The sequence below is a fragment of the Phascolarctos cinereus genome, unplaced genomic scaffold, assembly GCF_003287225.1.
Source record: "Phascolarctos cinereus isolate Bilbo 61053 unplaced genomic scaffold, phaCin_HiC Scaffold_726;HRSCAF=1367, whole genome shotgun sequence".
NCBI lineage: Eukaryota > Metazoa > Chordata > Mammalia > Diprotodontia > Phascolarctidae > Phascolarctos > Phascolarctos cinereus.
Window position 1 is genome coordinate 424,175,285 of NW_027556098.1, and position 18,807 is coordinate 424,194,091.

At 44.8% G+C, this 18,807-nt stretch overlaps 1 protein-coding gene across 1 annotated transcript in view; it reads left to right on the forward strand.

Moving 5' to 3' along the window:
* The first annotated feature begins 17,397 nt into the window (after window positions 1-17,397).
* LOC110197819 (uncharacterized) overlaps window positions 17,398-18,807 on the forward strand; it is a 50,702-nt gene continuing 49,292 nt past the window's right edge. Inside the window, 1 exon segment of the mRNA XM_078146284.1 lies at window positions 17,398-17,577. The gene's annotated coding sequence lies outside the window, so the exon portion shown is untranslated.

Consider the following 18,807-nt stretch of genomic DNA (forward strand, 5'->3'; position numbering starts at 1 on the left):
GATGTATTCTCTTCATTTTAATGAAGGAATCCTGCAGACTTGGAACAATAGCACTGATTCACTAACCAAGTGTGCAAAACACCCAGGAACGTAAACTGCTTATGGAAGAACTTTCTCTTTAACAGGAACTTTTAAGAAACCAGAAATCACTTTCGCAAAAAGTAAACTTGGAGTAACACTTAGGCCTTGTACCACGATACATTCTGAATGGATACATTACCTAAAACAATTCATATCATACAGAAAAATTAGAGGAAAATGAAGTCAAATGCCTTTCCCAATTAATGGAACATAATTCTTAATCAAAGACAGGGTAGAAGAGGTCATAAAAGAAGAGAGGGACAGTTTTGACTACACAAAATTAAAAAGGTTTACAGAAATGAAGAAACTACGCAGGACAGACAGGTCATAGTGGAGAGCTCTGACAAAAAGTGATCCACTGGAGATGGAAATGGCCAACCACTTCAGAGCGTCTACCAAGAAAACCCACGGACAGATGATTCACGTGGTCATGAAGAGTTGGACACGACTGAGGGAGCCAACAACAATGAACACAAACAAAGTCAGTGCAGCCAGGATGAGAAAGGGAAGTATGGATTAGGGAAAGTCTTTGTATGAAGGGACAGAGTTCCTGATAGGCTTAGCTGCGAGTGAGATGGGATGCCTCTGGAGACCCCCCAAGGCAGGTCTTCCCTCACAACTTGAATGACCATTGGTCAGGTCTGTTGTAAAGGGCTCTGGCTGGGCCTGGGGAGCGGTTTGGATGGGATTGGATCTCTGGTGTCCTTCCAACCCTGGTTTGTGGGCAGACTGCCACTGAGCTGGCACACAGATTAGTACCGAGGCTGGCGGACACGCATCAGTTCAATCCGAAGAGCATTTATTAAGCCCTTAAAATGTGCTGGCTCTGAGTGTGTAAAGACAGGTGATATGGAGTGTGCCTCACGGTGCTTACATTTGGGAGGAAATAAATCAGTACAAAGTATTCAGAATACAAAGTAATGGAGGGGCATTAGCAGCTGGGGAGGCAGGATAGGCCTCTTGTAGGAGATGGCGCTCGGGCTGAGCCTTTTGGGGACGAAGGGGTTCTAAGAGGGTAAGGTGAAAGAACATTCACACCTGGAGTGGAAGGCAGGCCCAGAAGTGGGAGACAGAACAATGAAGAAAGGAAAGAAGAAGGAGGACAAGGGGGCTAGAAGAATGAAGTGCGTGATGGGGAGAAATGTGTATTCAGGCCCAGACAAGAGGGAATCTGATGCCCCTGGGAGCTGGGCAGTAGGGAGCTTCGGAAGCTTCTTGAGCGGGGCAGTGGCATGGTCAGACCCTGGCTTTAGGCCTATTTCTTGGTCCAGCCTGGCCTACGAAAGGTATCATCTCACACTCAGTGCTGCAGCTCTGTTCCTGTCTCTACATGTAACTTGAGGGAGCCTTAAAACATGCAGAAACCATGGATCCCCTGCCCTAGGGAGCCTGGAGTGGGAGCAGGAGCCCCATCATGCCCTGTCTCTGCCAGGGACTAGTGGGAAATGAGACAGTACTGGGGCTCCTCCGTCATCAAAGGATTGAGAGCTGAGAGGGTCTTGGAAGTCATTTTGGCTCAGTTCTTTCATTTTACAGATGAGGACAATGCAGCCTGGAGAATGGGCCTCCTGCTCACAGTCACACCACCTACTCAAGAGTGTGGTGGAGGTAGGACTTGAACCCAGGCCTTTTGACTCCCTTTGAAAACTCCCTTAGGCCCATGAAAGGAGAAAGAGAGAATAGAATAAAAGGGGTGAAATAGGATAGAGGGAAAATACAGTTAGCAGTCATAGCTGTGAAAAAAAATGTGAAGCAAGTTTCTCTGATAAAGGTATCATCTCTCAAATATAAGAGAAATGAGTCAAATTTATAAAAATAAGAGCCATTCCCCAATTCATGGGTGATAAAAAAAAATGAACTGTCAGTTTTCAGATGAAGTAATCAAAGCTATCTATAGCCATATGAAAAAATGCTCTAAATCACTCTTGATTGGAGAAATGCAAATTAAAGCAATACTGAGGTACTGCCTCATACCTATTAGACTGGCTAACAGGACAGAAAAGGAGAATGATAAATGTTGGAGGAGATGTAGGGAAATTGAGACACTAATGTGCTGTTGGTAGAGTTGTGAACTGATTCAACCATTTTGTAGAGCAATTTGGAACTATGCCCAAATATTTATAGCTGCTCTTTTCTGGTGGCAAAGAATTAGAAATTGAGGGGATGCCCATCATTTGGGGAATGGCTGAGAACAATTTGTGGTATATGATTGTGATGGAATACCATTGTGATATAAGAAATGATGAGCTAGATGCTCTCAGAAAAACCTGGGGAGACTTACACGAACTGATGCAAAGTGAAGTGAGTAGAACCAGAACATTGTACACGGTAACAGCAACATTGTATGCTGAAGAATTGCGAATGCCTTAGCTCTTCTTAGCAATACAGTGATCCAAGACAATTCTGAAGGACTTGTCGTGAAAAATGCGATCCATCCCCAGAGAAAGAACTGATGGAGTCTGAATACGGATTGAAGAACACTTTTTTAAAACTTTATTTTTCTTGGGTCTTTATTTTGGTCCATGTTTTCTTTTACAACATGACTAATACGGAAATATGTTTTGCATGATTACACATGTATAACCTATATCAAATTGCTTGCCTTCTCAATGGGGGGGGAGGGAGGGAGAGAATTTGGAACTCAATTTTTTAAATCAATGTTGAAAATTATTTTTACATGTAATTGGTAAAAAATAAAATATTAAATTTAAAAAGCTCCCTAGGCCCTCCATCTCACAAGTCTTCTGCCCTACCAGTCCTTTCATTGGGCTGTCTCACACACACACACACATATATACACATACCCAAGCATACTAACACACATGCACACCTCCCCCCCCCCACCTTAGCTGTCACTGCTGCCCCAAAGGTGACTCTAGGCCTGCTGGTGCCACGGGGGTGTCTAGAGGGAATTAGGAAGAAGTCAGTCTTCATCAGGTCCTTGGACACAATCCTAAAGTCCCCTGGGGCTGGAGCCTCCAGGAAACCCTTTGAGTCCACTCAATAGTTGCCCACCTTTGGCAGGCTCCTTGTGTTTCCTTGAGAAAGGAAGGCAGAAAGCAATGATGTCCCCACAGTGCTCCCTGAACTGCCTTGTGTAGATGAGCCATGTCACAGATGGTGGCAATGGTGGTTGAGTGCAGGCAGTTGAGAGCAGTGAGCAGGGTTTATGACACTCTGATGAAGTGATGCCCCCTCCCAGACTGCTGCTACCAGTGGTGCTGGCTGCAAGGTCTGGGCTGTAGCTGGTTGTACATCTTGGGAAGCCTTAATAGAGCCCAAGGGCCTCCCAATCCTTGAGGAAGAAGGAGTGGGTTGAAGGGCGGGGCACTGAGGGTGGGCCATTGTCGAGCCATCAGGACCAGGATGCCAGACTCCACATTTTGTCTCTGGCTACATTCTTGGTCCAGATTCCAGTCTGTACCCTGGTGATATCTCCATAGGGCACTCTTTGAACTTGGCACCAGGAACTTTTTCTTTTTCTTCTATCAGTTCCTTCATCGCTTCTAGATCAGCCCCTACTCTGTGTTATCCCCATCCCTAAGGCAATGTCTTGAGGCACAAGTCAGAACAGGGAAGTCCAGGGGCCAAGACTCTCATTGCTTGATTTTTCCTCCTCGGAATGGGAACTTTTCTCTGGATGCCATTTTGAAGGTTTCCACCTTTTATTCCAAGCCAAAGTCCACTTGGGAACCATAGCCTTCAGGATTGGGGGAGACACTGAGGCAGGTCCCAGCTTGTAGTGCCTTTACAATGGCTTAAAGATGCCAGAAGGTCAGGTCTCATGGGTGAATCTGTTGAATGAGCAGCCTTGTGTCAATGACCAAGCTTAGGCATTCAGTGCTACCACACAACCTTGACCCTTTAGGTCTACTTTGGTGTATCCTCCCCTGAGCTATGACAACCTCCCCAACTATGGGCCAATGACTGGCCACCATTAGGAGGGTCGAGCAGGGGGGAAGAATTTGGAGGCTCTAGATGAAGCATAAAAACGTTCACTCAAAAGGAGCTGCAGAAAACCATTCAGAGAGCCATGCTGATGGGGTGGTGTCAGCTCAGCTCCGTCAGCTATCTGGGATTTAACCAAAGATGCCCCTTCTGTTCCCTGCAACCAAGCAGTGGAGACAGGCCAGAATAATCTTCTGAATCAACTTCCACAGATCTGGCCCCAGAAGTTGCCCCTTACCACTGATATGGAGACCCCAGAGAGATTCTGGTAGATGATATTGAGTGGTTCCGGGTGGGGTTGGGGGTGGCACACTGCCACATGTCACTTGGTTGTCCTGATCTCCACCCATGCTGACTCCTGCCAGGTGAAAAAAAAAATTTAAAAGGGACCTTGAGTCTTTTGAAGGGAACTCTTCATTGTCTTGGCAAGGGATGGTTGGAATAGTTGAGAGGAGAAGACTCAGTCAATTTATTAAGCACCTACTACATACTAGGCATTGTGTTAAGTGCTGAAGATTAAAAAAAAGAGAGAGAGAGAAGAGACAGTGCCTGCCCCCAAGGATCACACAGTCTAATGGGGGAGAGAGGTGAACAAATATGTGCAAACAAGTTACATACAGAAAAAGTAGGACTTAAGAGGGAAGGCACTAGAACTGAGGGATTGGGAAAGGCTTCCTGTAGAAGATGGGATTTTAGTTGGGATGTGAAGGAAGCCTGAATGAAGAGAGAGTGCCAGCCATGGAAGACAGCCAGAGCAGATGCCCAGAGCCAAGAGATGAAGTGTCTTCTTCGAGGAACAGCCAGGAGACAAATGTCACAGGATTGAAGAGTACGTGTTGGGGAGTAAGGTGTGAGGAGACTTGAAAGGTAAGGGAGAACTAGGCTTTGAATGCCAAACAAAGCACTTTGTGTTTGATCCTGAAGGTGATAGGGAGCCACTGGAATTGGATATAGTCAGAATTGTGTTTTGGGAAAATCACTTTGGCAGCTGGACTTATGGATTGGAGAAAGGAGGCATGTTATTGCAATAATCCAGGTATGAGGTGCTGAGAGCCTGCACCAGGGTGGAGGCAGTATCAGAGGAGAGAAGGGGGCTCAGGCATAAGTACTAGCAGCTGAGTCTGGGTCTCAGCCGCAAATGATCAAGGGTGGATGGGTGGGGCTATGAATAGCATGGTTATGGTTACTTGGAGACACCAGTGATCTCTTCAAAAAGAAGATAGATGGTCAACCAGGTAAGAATTCTCTTCGACATGTATAGTCAGTGAGGGTGTGAAGGGGTTGAAGCCCCTCTATATCTCCCCTAGACCCCCTTTCCCATCCTAATCCTATCCTCATCTCAGTTCCAGAATCTTATTCTCTTCAAATGATAGGATGGCTAGTATCCCCAGGGAGATGAGAAAGCATGCCATCACCTCTGTTATCTTACCTGAGGCTCTTTACCACTGTCTTTTCGTACAGGGATAGGACAGGCACACTCAGGAACTGTTGGGACACTGTGTCCCAAGTTCCTCAATCCTTAGCATGTTCAAATGGTTTAGGAGAGCCTCAGTGTGTGTTGGAGTGTAGGGAGGCAAAATCTTGAGGGTCCTGGTACTAATTCGTATTATTATATGCCCTGTAGGTCTTCACATTCTGTTATAGTCCTGGTCCTTGAATATATGTCAGATATGGATACCCTGGGGAATTGGCAGGGCTCCTTGTGAGCCTTCTGGATGAAGGGTTGCTGAAGCTGTGTTCCCATAGAAAATAAACTTCTTGATGTCATGGGCTGTTTCCCTTTTGTCCTTCTACATTGCTTTGTCCATAATGGGAGGTGTGTGTTATAAATGCTTGTTGAATTGAATCAGTGGGAAGAGCCAACCCTTGGAATTCTTCCCTCTTCCAAAAAGAGTTAATCAGAAGCAAGGAGATGTGCCTGAAATTATAGCTGCCATACATGACCTGTGGGGAAGTTGGGTGCTGACTCCTGTGGCCTCCCCCTGTGACCGATGTCTCATGTGGAATGAATGACATTGCTACATCAGGTGGGGAAGCCAGTTACGGCAGTGGGGACTCCAGTTTGGCTTGATGCAGTAGTGATCCCTTTGGAACAAGTGAGTCGTGTCCCTGGAGAGCGGTGTGCTGTGGTTGACCTTGCCTTACTCCCAATGCCAGTGCATCCCAGTGATCCCATTGGGTGGTTCATATTGCCACGTAAGACCAGCACTGCCCTTTCACCCTCCTGCTAAAGAGTATGTCAGTCTCCCAGCCACTACCACAACTCGCTTCACCAGGACTTGGACAAATTCTCTTTGCCACCTCAGATACGTAAGTGGCACTTTAGGCTAACATTATGAAGGGAAAGATGGAAGCCCAGAAGGGTCGTGATGTGCCCGAGGCCACGTAATGATGAGCTGAGATGGGGACCCAAGTCCTGTGATTCCAAATGTTACAGGGTGCCACCTGCTTCTGTTGATGACGTGTTCATTTTCACGGACAGAAAACACTGCAGCCAAGGTCCTGCCTGGCTTGCTTACTCAGGTGCAGGGAAAAGAGAGGCTGGGAAATGAGTCCCCACAGAGGCCCAGCCAGGTCTGTGAAGTTTGCGTTGGCACAGTAACCAACATGAATGAGGGACTACAGTTGGCCCTACCAGCTACTGAGAGAGAAACCCAGTGCCAGGGTTGGGATAGTTCTGAGTTTCAGGACTAATGTCATTCTGGCATCCATAATTTAGATCAGTGGTGTCCAACTCAGACAGAAATGGGAGTGGTTGTGTCTCCACAACTTTCCAAGGCATTCACAAACTATGGCCCACCATCTGTTTTTGTATGGTCCCAAGCTAAGAAGGTTTTTTTTTAAATTTTTAAATGGAGTATTATTGGTAGCCATGCAAAGATAAGGATATGTTAGTTGTGATGTTGTCTGGCAGTAGTTAGCTCAGTCTTGGTCATTCCGAATGACGAGGTGCCTACAGTAGCCAGGACTTTAAAGCTGGGAACAAGTACGCTTACAGTAGTTGGATTTGTGAGAATGGGAAAAGATGCTAAATGTGCGGGCTGCCCTCGTGTCCGAGTACTGGGAATTAGGAGGTGTGGGTTTTAGTTATCGCTCAGGCACCAGCTGAGTGACCCCTGAAAAGTCACCTAATCCTCCTCAGTCAGTTTCACAGTCCTTCAGATGGAGGTGGTAGCACCTACCTTCACAATATTGTAGTCAGAATCACACGAGATAAAGTACATAAAGCAATTTTCAAGCCCAGGAGTTGTGTATAAATGTCAACTCTTATTATTGGCAGTAGTGGTAATAATAGTATATGTTTTTTATTAATATCTACCCAAACCCTTAAGAAAAATTAACCCTGTAGACTCTTCCACCATTTTTTACTTCTCTGTATCTGATATGCTTCACTAGCCCAAAATGAGTAAGCCTCTGAGATATGTGGGTATTCCTATGTCCAGGAGCATAAGATTTCCCTGGCAAAAGCTAATTTAACTAGGCTGCCACTTCCTGCTTGCCTGACAATACACACAGATGTCATTGTATCCTGATTAAGGCACCCTTTCTACAAGAGACCAACCTATCATAAAGTAGCAAGGGGCCCATACTCTTACCCCCATACCCTTCTTGGTATGCTCAGATATGACCCAAGAGGCATTGATGCATCAGCTTAGAATTTTCTTTCCCTGCCAACAAGCCAATGCAGCTTCCATGTCTCCACAAATACCCCAGCCTCCTGATTCATCAGCCTCCTTGAACCCCACCATCTGCATCATCATTCCAGGCACACACAGGGATAGTCTTACCCTAGATCTCACCCTCACACATCATCATTCAACCTCTGTGGTCCAGAACTCAGGAATTCCTCTCACCATCTCATGTCTCCCACCTCTCCTTTTGTCTTATTCCCCCTAAAACGATTCATCCTCATGACTTGCCGTCACCCCAGCTGTGGCCTTTCCTCCTTTAAAAAATTTGACCTGATAGTTAAGCAGTTCAACCTTACTCTGTTCTCTGTCCTCAGATCTTCCAAACTCTTGCCCACTTATGCCCAGACAGACTCCAAAACTGGTTTTCTAGGACTTCACTTATTCTTCTTGTGCTGCTGAGCAACTAGAGGAAGTCTACTGGATTCTAGAAGTGGATTCACTTCAGATTTCATTTCTTTAATTCCAGTTGTGCCCTCACTGCTGCATTAGTTTCCTTACATGCTTCCCTGACTGAGTCCTTCTTGTGAACTCTGCTGCTCCTGTTCTGAACCTTTTCTCCTTGAGTTCCCTACACCATCACCACCCCCTGCCTCCTCAAGGGTAGCTCTTCTTGACAAAGCCAACACTGCCACTTGCATGCCAATTCCATGCCCTCCGACTCTCAGATATTTGCCTTTTCAATATTCTCCTCTTTCTGGTCTTCAATATCACTTTATACACTTGCTCCTTCCCTGGGTTTAAATTCCATTTCATGTTAGGGGTATGTCTGACAATAGCTTCCTGTTAACTCAGGCTCTGTGTTGGGATGAAATGAGACACTCGTAGGTCATTGAACAGTTAAGAAAGATGTGCTTAGCCCTAACATAGCAAGGATATAAAGTAGCACTTAGCTCAGATAGAAATTCCCTCCTACCCCTGCCTCTATGTGGAAACACATCTGATCATTGGGACAAGAAGTGGTGACTTATGAGGCAGCCGGGGGGGCAGTGGATAGAGCACTGGCCCTGAAGTCAGGAGGACCTGAGTTCAAATCTGGCCTCAGACCAAACGCTTGACACTTACTAGCTGTGTGACCCTCTCAAGTCACTTAACCCCAATTGCCTTAAAAAAAAAAAAGATGTGGTGACCTGCAGGGTCTTTGGGCATCTACCAAGTATGAAGGGTATTAACCGCATGTTTATAGGACCTTGTATGCCTCCAGGTGACCAGGAAGACACCTCAATACAGAGGCCACCAGAAGTTTCACCAAGAGGGACATAGCTTACTGCCCTCCCTGGCTCCCAGTCAACCAAGTCCTGGTTTTGTCACCTTCTCCTTACCCATGTGGTGGGGAAGGGAGGGAGAGGAAGGAGCCCTCAGAGATATTAGTCCTATTACACCCTTGATGCTTACTGGCAGTGTCCTTCCAGGCAAAGCACCTGACTCCTTTCAAGATGAATTTCCTCAGCTTTAAAATAGGGGTAATGGGGGCAGCTAGGTAGTGCAGTGGATAGAGCACTGGCTCTGGAGTCAGGAAGACCTGAGTTCAAATCCAGCCTCAGACACTTGATACTTACTAGCTGTGTGACCCTGGGCAAGTCACTTAACCCTCTTGCCTAGCAAAAAACCAAAAAAAAAATAGAGGTAATAATTTGCTTATCTCCTAAGGTTATTTTGAAGGTTTAATGAGATAATATGTGGATTTCGGAGACCTATGTCCACTAATGAATGAGAATTTTTTAATGTTTGTGTAGTTGAGCCCCTGGAGGTCTCTAAGACTGTAAAGTTAGCCTGTAGAGCTGGCATAAGGGTGAATTTCCAAGACTACATTAGCAAGGGAACTGGGGAGGGTGAAGAAAAGTTGAGAAGTGCTTGCTCAAGCCTGGGACCTCCATCACTGACTGGCCACTCGTGGCTGCCATCACCACCACTGGGAGTCAACTGACCTTCAGCAAAAGCTGAGATACTGTGGAAAAGACTGTAGCCATGCTGTGCTGAAGCAACATAGGACAGAGACAGAGTGGCTGGAGCCAATCATAGACCTGAGAACAGACCTGGGGAATCAGTGATTTCCAGTCCTTGTCTTCACTCGCACTCATTCTTCTCACAGGAATGACTTGTCTCCTCATTCCTATTTCTTAACCATTTGTTTTGCTTTGCTACATCATAGTTTATCTGAAATAAAGAGCTTAACCATTGAACTGCTGGGCTGTGTATGTGTGTCATTACTCCTTGCTGTCAGCAGGAGAAGTAATAGATGATAAAGTACCTTGGAGAAAGAGACATTTTTTTTTCTTTTTCTATTTTTTTAAATTTATTTATTCATTTTTAGTTTTCAACATTCACTTCCACAAGATTTTCAATTCCAAATTTTCTCCTCATCTCATCCTTCCCTCCACCCCAAGATGGCATGCATTCTGAATACCCCTTCCCCTAATCTTCCCTCCCTTCTATCTCACCCTCCCCCCCCCCCCCCGAAAGAGACATTTCTTATGACTGCTGAGACATTTCTTGGAACAATGGGGGCTTAGACATATGCAGAAGAGATTTCCTTGGTTCATGCTTTAGTAACTTCCCCAAAACAGAGAAAGAGAAAGTGGATCTAAATCAGTCCTAGACAAAATGAGAAAAGTGATTTTTGTTTGAAGAATGAGCCTTTCTGAGGCGGTTATCTTTGACATTTACCCTTCCCCTTGTTTCCTCCCAGAAGGTGTGAAAAGAAAACCCAGCTCCTGAGGGGTGGAGCCAAAAGTAACTAGAGGAAAAGTTATGTCCAAGGGGGAGGTCAGAGGGTGAAGTCAGGAAGCTTAGCACCATCTTCACAAAGGTGGGGGCCAAAGACAGAAAGTAACTAGTCCTCGTCTCACTAGCCCAATAATACCCACCTAGACTGCTGCCAGAGAAAGCTTGTTGTAAATCTTAAAGTGTTGTAGAAACGTTCCCAGATCTCACCACCCATTAAAGAATATTTTTATTATGAATTTGACAGTCATCAACAAACATGAACATTTTCATATATATAAGACAGAAAAAAAGTATCGCACGTGAAATGTTAAGCCTACCATTTACAACTTAAAAAAAACCCCCATCAAATTTAACATGGTCCATTAGACTGTGAGCTCCTTTAGAGCAGTGACTTTTTTTTTTACTTTTTTTTTTTTAATCTCCAGTCTTAGCCCAGTGCCTGGCACATAAATAATAAATAAACGTGTGTTGACTTGACATGGTGGTAACAACAGTGCCCTCATCTGTATCTCCTTCTGACCTTCCTTTTCCTCCCTTCTCTGTGTTATTTAGATATTTCATTGATGTACTCCTTTTTCTTTTTTGCATCATTATCATGGCCCCTCTCCAATATTTCCCTTCCCCATATAAAAGTCCTTCATTGTAACAAATAAGTAAAATCAAGCAAAACGTATTTATTCTGTGTTGGTTATATCTGAAAATGTATGACATTCCTGGGCAGTTGCAATTTGAGGCTTCTTTCAGGAGATAACTGGTAGATTCTTATTGGTTTTTACTTTGTCCTCTGATTCTGATAGATCTGGTCAGTTTTCATATGTGATTCACTGAAATATAGTGTCCAGGTTTTTGGTTTGGTCATAGTTATCATGGAGTCAGTGATTCTTAAATTATCTCTCCCTGACCTGTTTTCCAGGGCAGTTGTTTTTGATAGATAGCATTTCTATTTTTCTCAATCTTTTGTCTTTGTTCTAATATTTCCTATTGTCTTATGGTAAACTCTCATGAGTTCTGCGTACTCCATTCTGTTTTTCATGATATCTATTACTTTCACAGAGTTTTTCGCCTTCTGTTATAAGTTATATATCCTTCCATTTCTTTCCTCCAGTGCTCTTCATTTTTCCTCTCATTTAATTTTTTCTCTATTGCCTGTAGCATTTTTGTTTATGCACATCTCCTATCTCAGTTTCTGGATTGGGCCTTTGACCCTGAGTCAAAATCTACCTCCCCTTGCATTACTGGACAGGGTAGTCAGTTCCTGCTTGGACTTATCCTTTTCGTAGTCTAGATGCTGCTATCTCTTCTGTTCTGGATGAGGTGGCTAGGACCAATCCTTCCCTCCCCCTCCTCCACCAGGAATCCCTGGTTTCTGGCTCGGTCTCCTAGTCATTCAATTCAGGTTTCAGTTTTAACCTCCTCTCTGTCTCCTACTTCTCGCACTATCCCCAACAGAATTGCCACCATTTTTGCTCTGACCTTGACTTGCTCCATCTGGGTTTGGTTGATTGTTTTGGTAAAACCAAAGGTTCTCTACTAGCCCTTGACTACTTGTGGTCCGTACTGGCTCTGGCTCTGGCTCTTGCTGAGGCTCTGGGGCAGGCTACCTGCATTCTGTGGTTTCCACTTCCCATAACTTTTCTCCACTCAGAGCAGTCTGGGGCTCAGAGCTAAGTCTTTATTCTACAGTCTAGCCACAAGCAATACTTCCTAGACAGAAAAAGGGCCACACCAGAGATATGGGCCTCCACTGAGACACAGAATATCTGAACTTGCTGGTGATCATACAAAGCAGGGTGAGGCCCACTTAGCCAGGCACATGCAAACAGCCTCAAGAGTGGAGCTAGGAGCAGAGCCAAGATGGTGGTGTACAGGCCAAGACCCAGCTGAATTCTCCCAACATTCCCCGGTGAACATTTTAAAAATAATGCCTCAAGTCAAATGTTGGAGCAGCAGAGACAACAAAAGGTCAGATGGAGTCATTTTACCAGACAGCTGAGGAGGTCTGCAGGAGAGAGCTGTAGCACCAGGGTGGACTAAGGCCTGGAGCATGGTAGCAACTGTGATAGCAGCAGCAGCTTCAGGAGCCCCCAGCTCAAGGGCAGTAAGGGGGCTGGTCAGAGAGAGATTACAGGGGATGCTTTACTGGCACTGGGTTCTTGCCCATACGCAGTTCTCTTCCAGGATGGAGAGGGGCGCTTACAATGGGGCACCAAGGAGCAAGGGTCCTAGCCGCAGCTTCAGGGCCAAAAGAAGTATGATTGTGCATGACTGCAGAAAGGCAGAAGCCCTTCCTGGGTAAAGACCAGAGCACAGACTCTGGCAGTGACCACACCTCTCCCAGGATAACACCACCCTTAGAGGCACCAAAAACTTGCAGACCCCAGAACTAGCTTTGAAAAGAACAGCACAAAAATGTCTGAAGCTTGGCACAGTGCTTCCCCACCCCAAAGCGAGCAGAACCCACTCTTATTATCTTTTGTTTCTTTGGTCTTTTTGATTGTTAAAATTTTCTTTATTTGAGACTTAAATACTAAAACTTAAGAAAAGAAAAGAAACATATTATAAACATTAAATATTGAAACTTAAATAGAAAACAAGAAAAGAAAAATATATTGCTATGTGCATAGCAGAACATGAGAGTGGATTCAAAATATACAGCAATACATTTCCATTTCAGGAAAGCCCATGTCATAAATACTGTGTGTTGTGTTGAGAGCTAGCCACCTTGTCTCTGTTTCCTGGTAAGTTTTCTTTTGTTCTCTGCTGTGCGCTTTTGACTTTGTTCTTTTTTCCCATTTCCTCTCCCCCCTTCCAAAGTCTACAATTGAGCATGGATGTATGCATACATGCACCCGCATGTATGCATGCATGCATGCATGTGTGTCTGAATATGTATATACATACACACAAAGATATATACATATCCATTCATCTACCTGTACGTACACTTACATACACATACATAGATATTGATAATCATACTCACATACAGACATATACATTCACATGCATCTATGTAAGACCATATTATACTTATTTATCCTCTGTTTCTCTGACAGTGGATAACCTCTTCCTTTAATAAGTCCAAGTCTTTCTATATTTTTCCAAGTACACCAAATTGTCATTTCCTACACCACAGCAATATTCCTACTTTATAGTGTCTAATTATTTTAAATAATCCAAAACAATGTTGAATATGTCTGACACATAGTGTAGTTTCCCTCTTTTGATTGAATCTATTTTAGCCTTAACTTTGTCCAAGATCATGACTATCACCCCTGCTCCTTTTTCCCTAGCAAATTCTACTCCTGAACTGTATTTTATGTTTGTCTCTCATATTTTCTCTCATTTTCTATCTCTCCTAATTCCTCTACTTTACTTCTAACCACTACCTTCCCCTCCTATTATTTAATCTACCCCCCCAAGGAACCCTCTTTTACCCTCCCATTCCCATTTAACCCCCTTGTATACCCCACTTTAACCTATTCCCTCACCCTCTCCTCTCAAGATCTCTCTCTTATCCTTTCCCCACTCCCTGTCTTCTTAGTGTTCTATTTCTTTCTGAGGTTAGGAGACTTTTATACTCTTCTAGATGTATATGTATTGTTCCCTCTTGAACCCACTCCTGATGAAGATAGGGTTCCAGAACTACTAGACCTCCACCCCATCTAATTCCTCTGTGTCACTTCTTCCTCTCACACCTCATTTGTATAAGATAATTACTCTTTTTAGCTGTTCCTAAATGGTTTTACTTTTTAAAATACTCAGGTCTACCCCAGTCTTTCTTATGAACTACCCAATTACCAATAACAGTCTCAGACACACGTTTTACATTTATTTCCCTGTATAAAAGGTAAATAGTCTGTCCTTATGGAGTCCTTTGTAATTAGTCTTTGGTTTATACCACATATTTCTCTTGGCTCTTGGATGTCAAATCTATTAAGTTCAAGTTTTTTTTAAACAAAATCCAGAAAGTATGACAATTCATTACATGTCCATTTTTTTTTATTCAGGATTATGCCTAGCTTTGCTGGGTTTGATATTTTTGACTGGAACCCCATTTCTTTTGCTCTTCAAGATAGAGTGTTCCAAGACCTGCAGTCTCTTAGTGTTGCTGCTGGCAGGTCTTGTGTGATTCTAATTGTGGTACCATTGTATTTAAATTGTTTTTTTTTCTTGTTGCTCATAATATTTTATCCTTGAGCTGGGCGTTTTGGAATTTCACTAAGATATTCCTGTGGGCTTTCCTTGTAAGATCTCTTTCAGGTGGTGATCCGTGGATTTTTCTATTTCTACTTTCCCCTCTTGTTCTAATGCTTCAGGACAATTTTCTTTAATTATTTCTTGTATTATTGTATCAAGAATTTTTGTCCACAGCCTTTATGTAGTCTGATTATTTTTATGTTTTCTCCTCTTTATCTGCTCTCCAGTTCAGCTGTTTTTCTTATGAGATGTTTCACATTCTCTTCTATTTTTTCATTCTTTACATTTTGCTTTATTATTTCTTGGTCTGTCATGACTTCATTGGCTTCCCTTTGCCCAATTCTGATTTTTAAGGAGTCATTTTCTTCCTTAAGATTCTGGATCTCCTTTTCTAATTGGTTGAATTTCTTTTCATAATCTTGTTTTTCTTGGATTGTTCTTTTTTTTTTTTTTAGTTTTTCCTCAATCTCTCTCATTTGATTTTTAAAGTCTTTTAAAAGTTTTTCTATGAATTCTTTTTGGGCAGGTGACCATTTGACATTACTCTTTGGGGGTAGTAGAGGGTTTATTTGCTTCAGTAGCCTCCTCTGAAGATGGACCCTAGTCTTTTCTACGCCCATGGTAACTTTCTGTGGCTGGATTCATTCTCCTTTCCTGCTCATTTTTTTTTTTTGTAATTAGCTCTAGTCCTGGGGTGTGGGGAATAGTGCCTCTGACCTCAAATCCTCCTTCAGTTGGGGAATGGCTAAACAACTGTGGCATATGAATGTGATGGAATACTATTGTAATATAAAAAATGACAAAGGGAGTGGTTTCAGAAATAACACTGCTGTACTTCATTCTCCAAGAGGACCAAACTGACAACACTATGTTAGAGTCAAGTTACAGTGTGTCTGACTGTGGATGATCGGACCATACGTGCTCGGAATGTTCTACCACAGGTCGAGCACAAATAGACCATGTAAACATTTGGGGTGGATTCTCTCCATCTGTGCATCTCAAGTTTCTTTTGAGCTACTTTCATTCTGCTTTGCTCATAGAACACAGCACCTTCTCTTTTGAGGGTACGCCATGCTGGGCAGGCCTGTGCCAGTGTCTCCCATGTCTCAAAATTAATTCCAAAGTTCTTAAGAGACATCTTGCAAGGGTCCTTGTGCTGCTTCTTCACACTTGCCCAGTGTGAGTTCTCCTGAAAATAGTCTTTTTGGCATGCATATGTTTGGCATTCAAACACTGTGGCCAGCCCATCAGAGCTGCACTCTCTGCAGTAGAATTTGAATGCTTGGCAGTTTACCAGAGAAAGGACCTCAGTGTCTGGTATCTTTTCCTGCCAAGTGATCTTCAGAATTTTCCTAAGACAATTCAAATGAAAGCGATTTAGTTTCCTGGCATGGCGCTGGTAGACTGTCCAGGTTTCACAGGCATACAACAAGGTCAGTACAACGGCTCTGTAGACCTTCAGTGTGGTAGGCAGTCTAATACCTTTTCTCTCCCACACTTTCCTTCAGAGCCTCCCAAACTGTTAGCTCTGGCATTGTGTGCGCCAACCTCGTTATCAATGTGTACATTGCTTTAAAGTACACTACCAAGGTAAGCCCTTCTCAGGGCTGCTTTCCACGTTTGGTGTCCGCCTGATCCACCTAGCTTTCACCTGTGGCTCCAAGAAGCTGTAGCACGAACAGCAGCCATACCCTGGCAAACGTTTCAGCAGACAAGCTAAACCAGGTTGAGGGTAACTGAGGGACCTCAAACCTGTTGGTGGGTTGGGTGGGGGTGTCTACCCCAAGACTTCCCCTGCAGGAATGGGTGGATGAGAACAATTTGTTCCAACGGCCACGAAGGTGGGCTGAAGCAGGCTCTGTGGAGCCTTAGAGCCTGGTTAGACGTCAAAGACGCCAAGGTCATCCACTGCATCTCAGGCCATCACCAGTCATCTTGACTCTGTCCTGCCACTGGATTGGGAGGACTCCAAAAGAGAGAGTGAGGCTGATGACCACCTTACTTAAATCCGATCTACAAATCAAAAGAATCCGCTATACCATTTAGAAATAACAGGGCAAGAGGAAGTGAACCCATGCAAAATGAAGTGAAAAGAACCAGAAGGACATTGTACCCAGTAATAGAAACATTGTAATGATGATCAGCTTTGTGAAAGATCTGGCTATTCTGATCAATATAGTGCACCAAGACAATTCCAAAGGACTTACGACCAAAAAACGCGATCCCCCTCCAGAAAGAGAACTGACGAACTCTGAGTGCGAAGTCAAGTATGACTTCCTCGCTTTCTTTGTTTTTTGGGACATGACTAATCTGGAAATATGTTTTGCCTGGCTCTACAATTCTATTTGAGATATTGTTTGCTTACGCAGTGAGTGAGGGAGAGGTGGGAGGGAGAGAATCTGGAAGTCAAAATTTAAAAAGAATGTTACAAAATATAAATAATACATGTTTAGAAGGGGGGGGGGTTAAGTGCAACCAGGTACGCTCGCCACATGCTGCTGAAATGAGGAAAAACCCAGGTCCTGGCTCAGAGTCTCAGCCACCCCCGTAATGAGTGTGGGGAGAACCAAAGAAGACTCCATTTCCCAGGATTGGCTTCGCACACCTCAGCCTCATGCCCTACCATCCTATGTCCCGATGCTTTCTGGGAATGGTAGTACAGGAGTTGGGTTGTGGAGAGACCATTGCAAGGGAGGCTGTGCGCATGTGCGGAGCGTGGCCTGGAGGGGCCGGCTTGTGTATGCCCATGGATCCTAGGGATGGGAGTTCACGGGCTCCCTGTGCGCAGGCGCACTTTTCATAGGTCCAGCCTTGGAAGCTTTGCTGCAGGCTCTGCAGTGCAATCTGCCAGGCCGCCCCCAAGGAGGGAGGGCGCATGCGCCATAGTAATCCTGCCTGAGCCTAGGTGAGGTTGTGGCATCGCCCAGGGCAGGTGAGTGTTCTCGGCGGTGAGCTCCACGCTCACTCTTGGGGCAGAATGGGGGTGTTTCCAGGGCAGGGAGCGCAGGACCCCGGCCACATGCCCCTGCTCAAGAACCTTCAGCAGCTCCCTGTTACCTCCCCGAGAGCCTAGGCCAGGTCCAGAATTGGAGGCGATCCCCACAAGCGCCCAGCCCTGCAGCCTCCCTTACAGATGAGGAAACTGAGGACCAGTGGGGAATGGCCTGCCTGAGGACATCCGAGAAGGCGGTCCCCAGCTCAGAGGGTTGTGCCAGCCTTCCTGGCTCTGATACCAGCCCCTGTGATCAGACTGTAGCCTCCTGGCTCCTCCTGTGTTCAGGGGCGATTCTGTGCTCCCCAGACTATGGAGTGGTTTCCAGTCTCTGGACCTTTGCACAGGCTGTTCCTTCCCCCCTCCCTTGCCATCCCTCCTCATTGCTTTGCTTTAGCTTCCCGAATCTCTTCCAAGGCTTCCCTTGGGTGCCCTGCCCCCCTCGGACCAAACATTCTGCTATACACCCGCCTCCCCCCACCCAGCCCCTTTGTTAGCTTGGGGTCTGGCCTATTATTTCATTGAGAATGTTTCAGAGGTGAAATGCATAAAAGATGGTATAAGGGGTGGTGGTGAAATGGACAAGCGATGATGTAAGAGGGTTAAATGGACCAGGGATGTTTCAGAGATGAAATGGACAAAAGATGTTGGGGGGGGGGTGAAATGGACCAGGGATGTGTCAGAGATGAAATGGACAAGAGGTGTTGCAGAGGTTGTATGTTAAGATCAGCTAGCATGGGCCTTTGACTGGGATGTAGGGTTCACGGGGGGGGGGGTAATCAGAAATATCTGTAAAAGGTGGCAGCCTTATTCAGAGGTCTTTATTTCTTTTTTTGGAGTACATTTTTTTATTGATTTTTTAAATATCACGTAAAATTCCCATTGTATGTATGCCCCCCCTCCCTTTGACCCATCCCTCATAATCATGACCTTTTAAAAAGAGTCCACAAAAGCAGATGGCATCCAGAAAGTCTGGTGTTCTCTACAGTATTCCACACCCCTGGTCTCCCATTCCTCAGAGTTCCTCTTTGGGGCCAAGCTTGGCCTCAGCAATTTTGAGTGAACTTTCCATTTGGATTGTTCCGTGGCTGCCGTTCTCTCCGTTGGCGATGTCATAGTCAGTGTGTCTTGCTTTCCCGGCTGTGCTGATTTCGCGCTATATCAATTCAC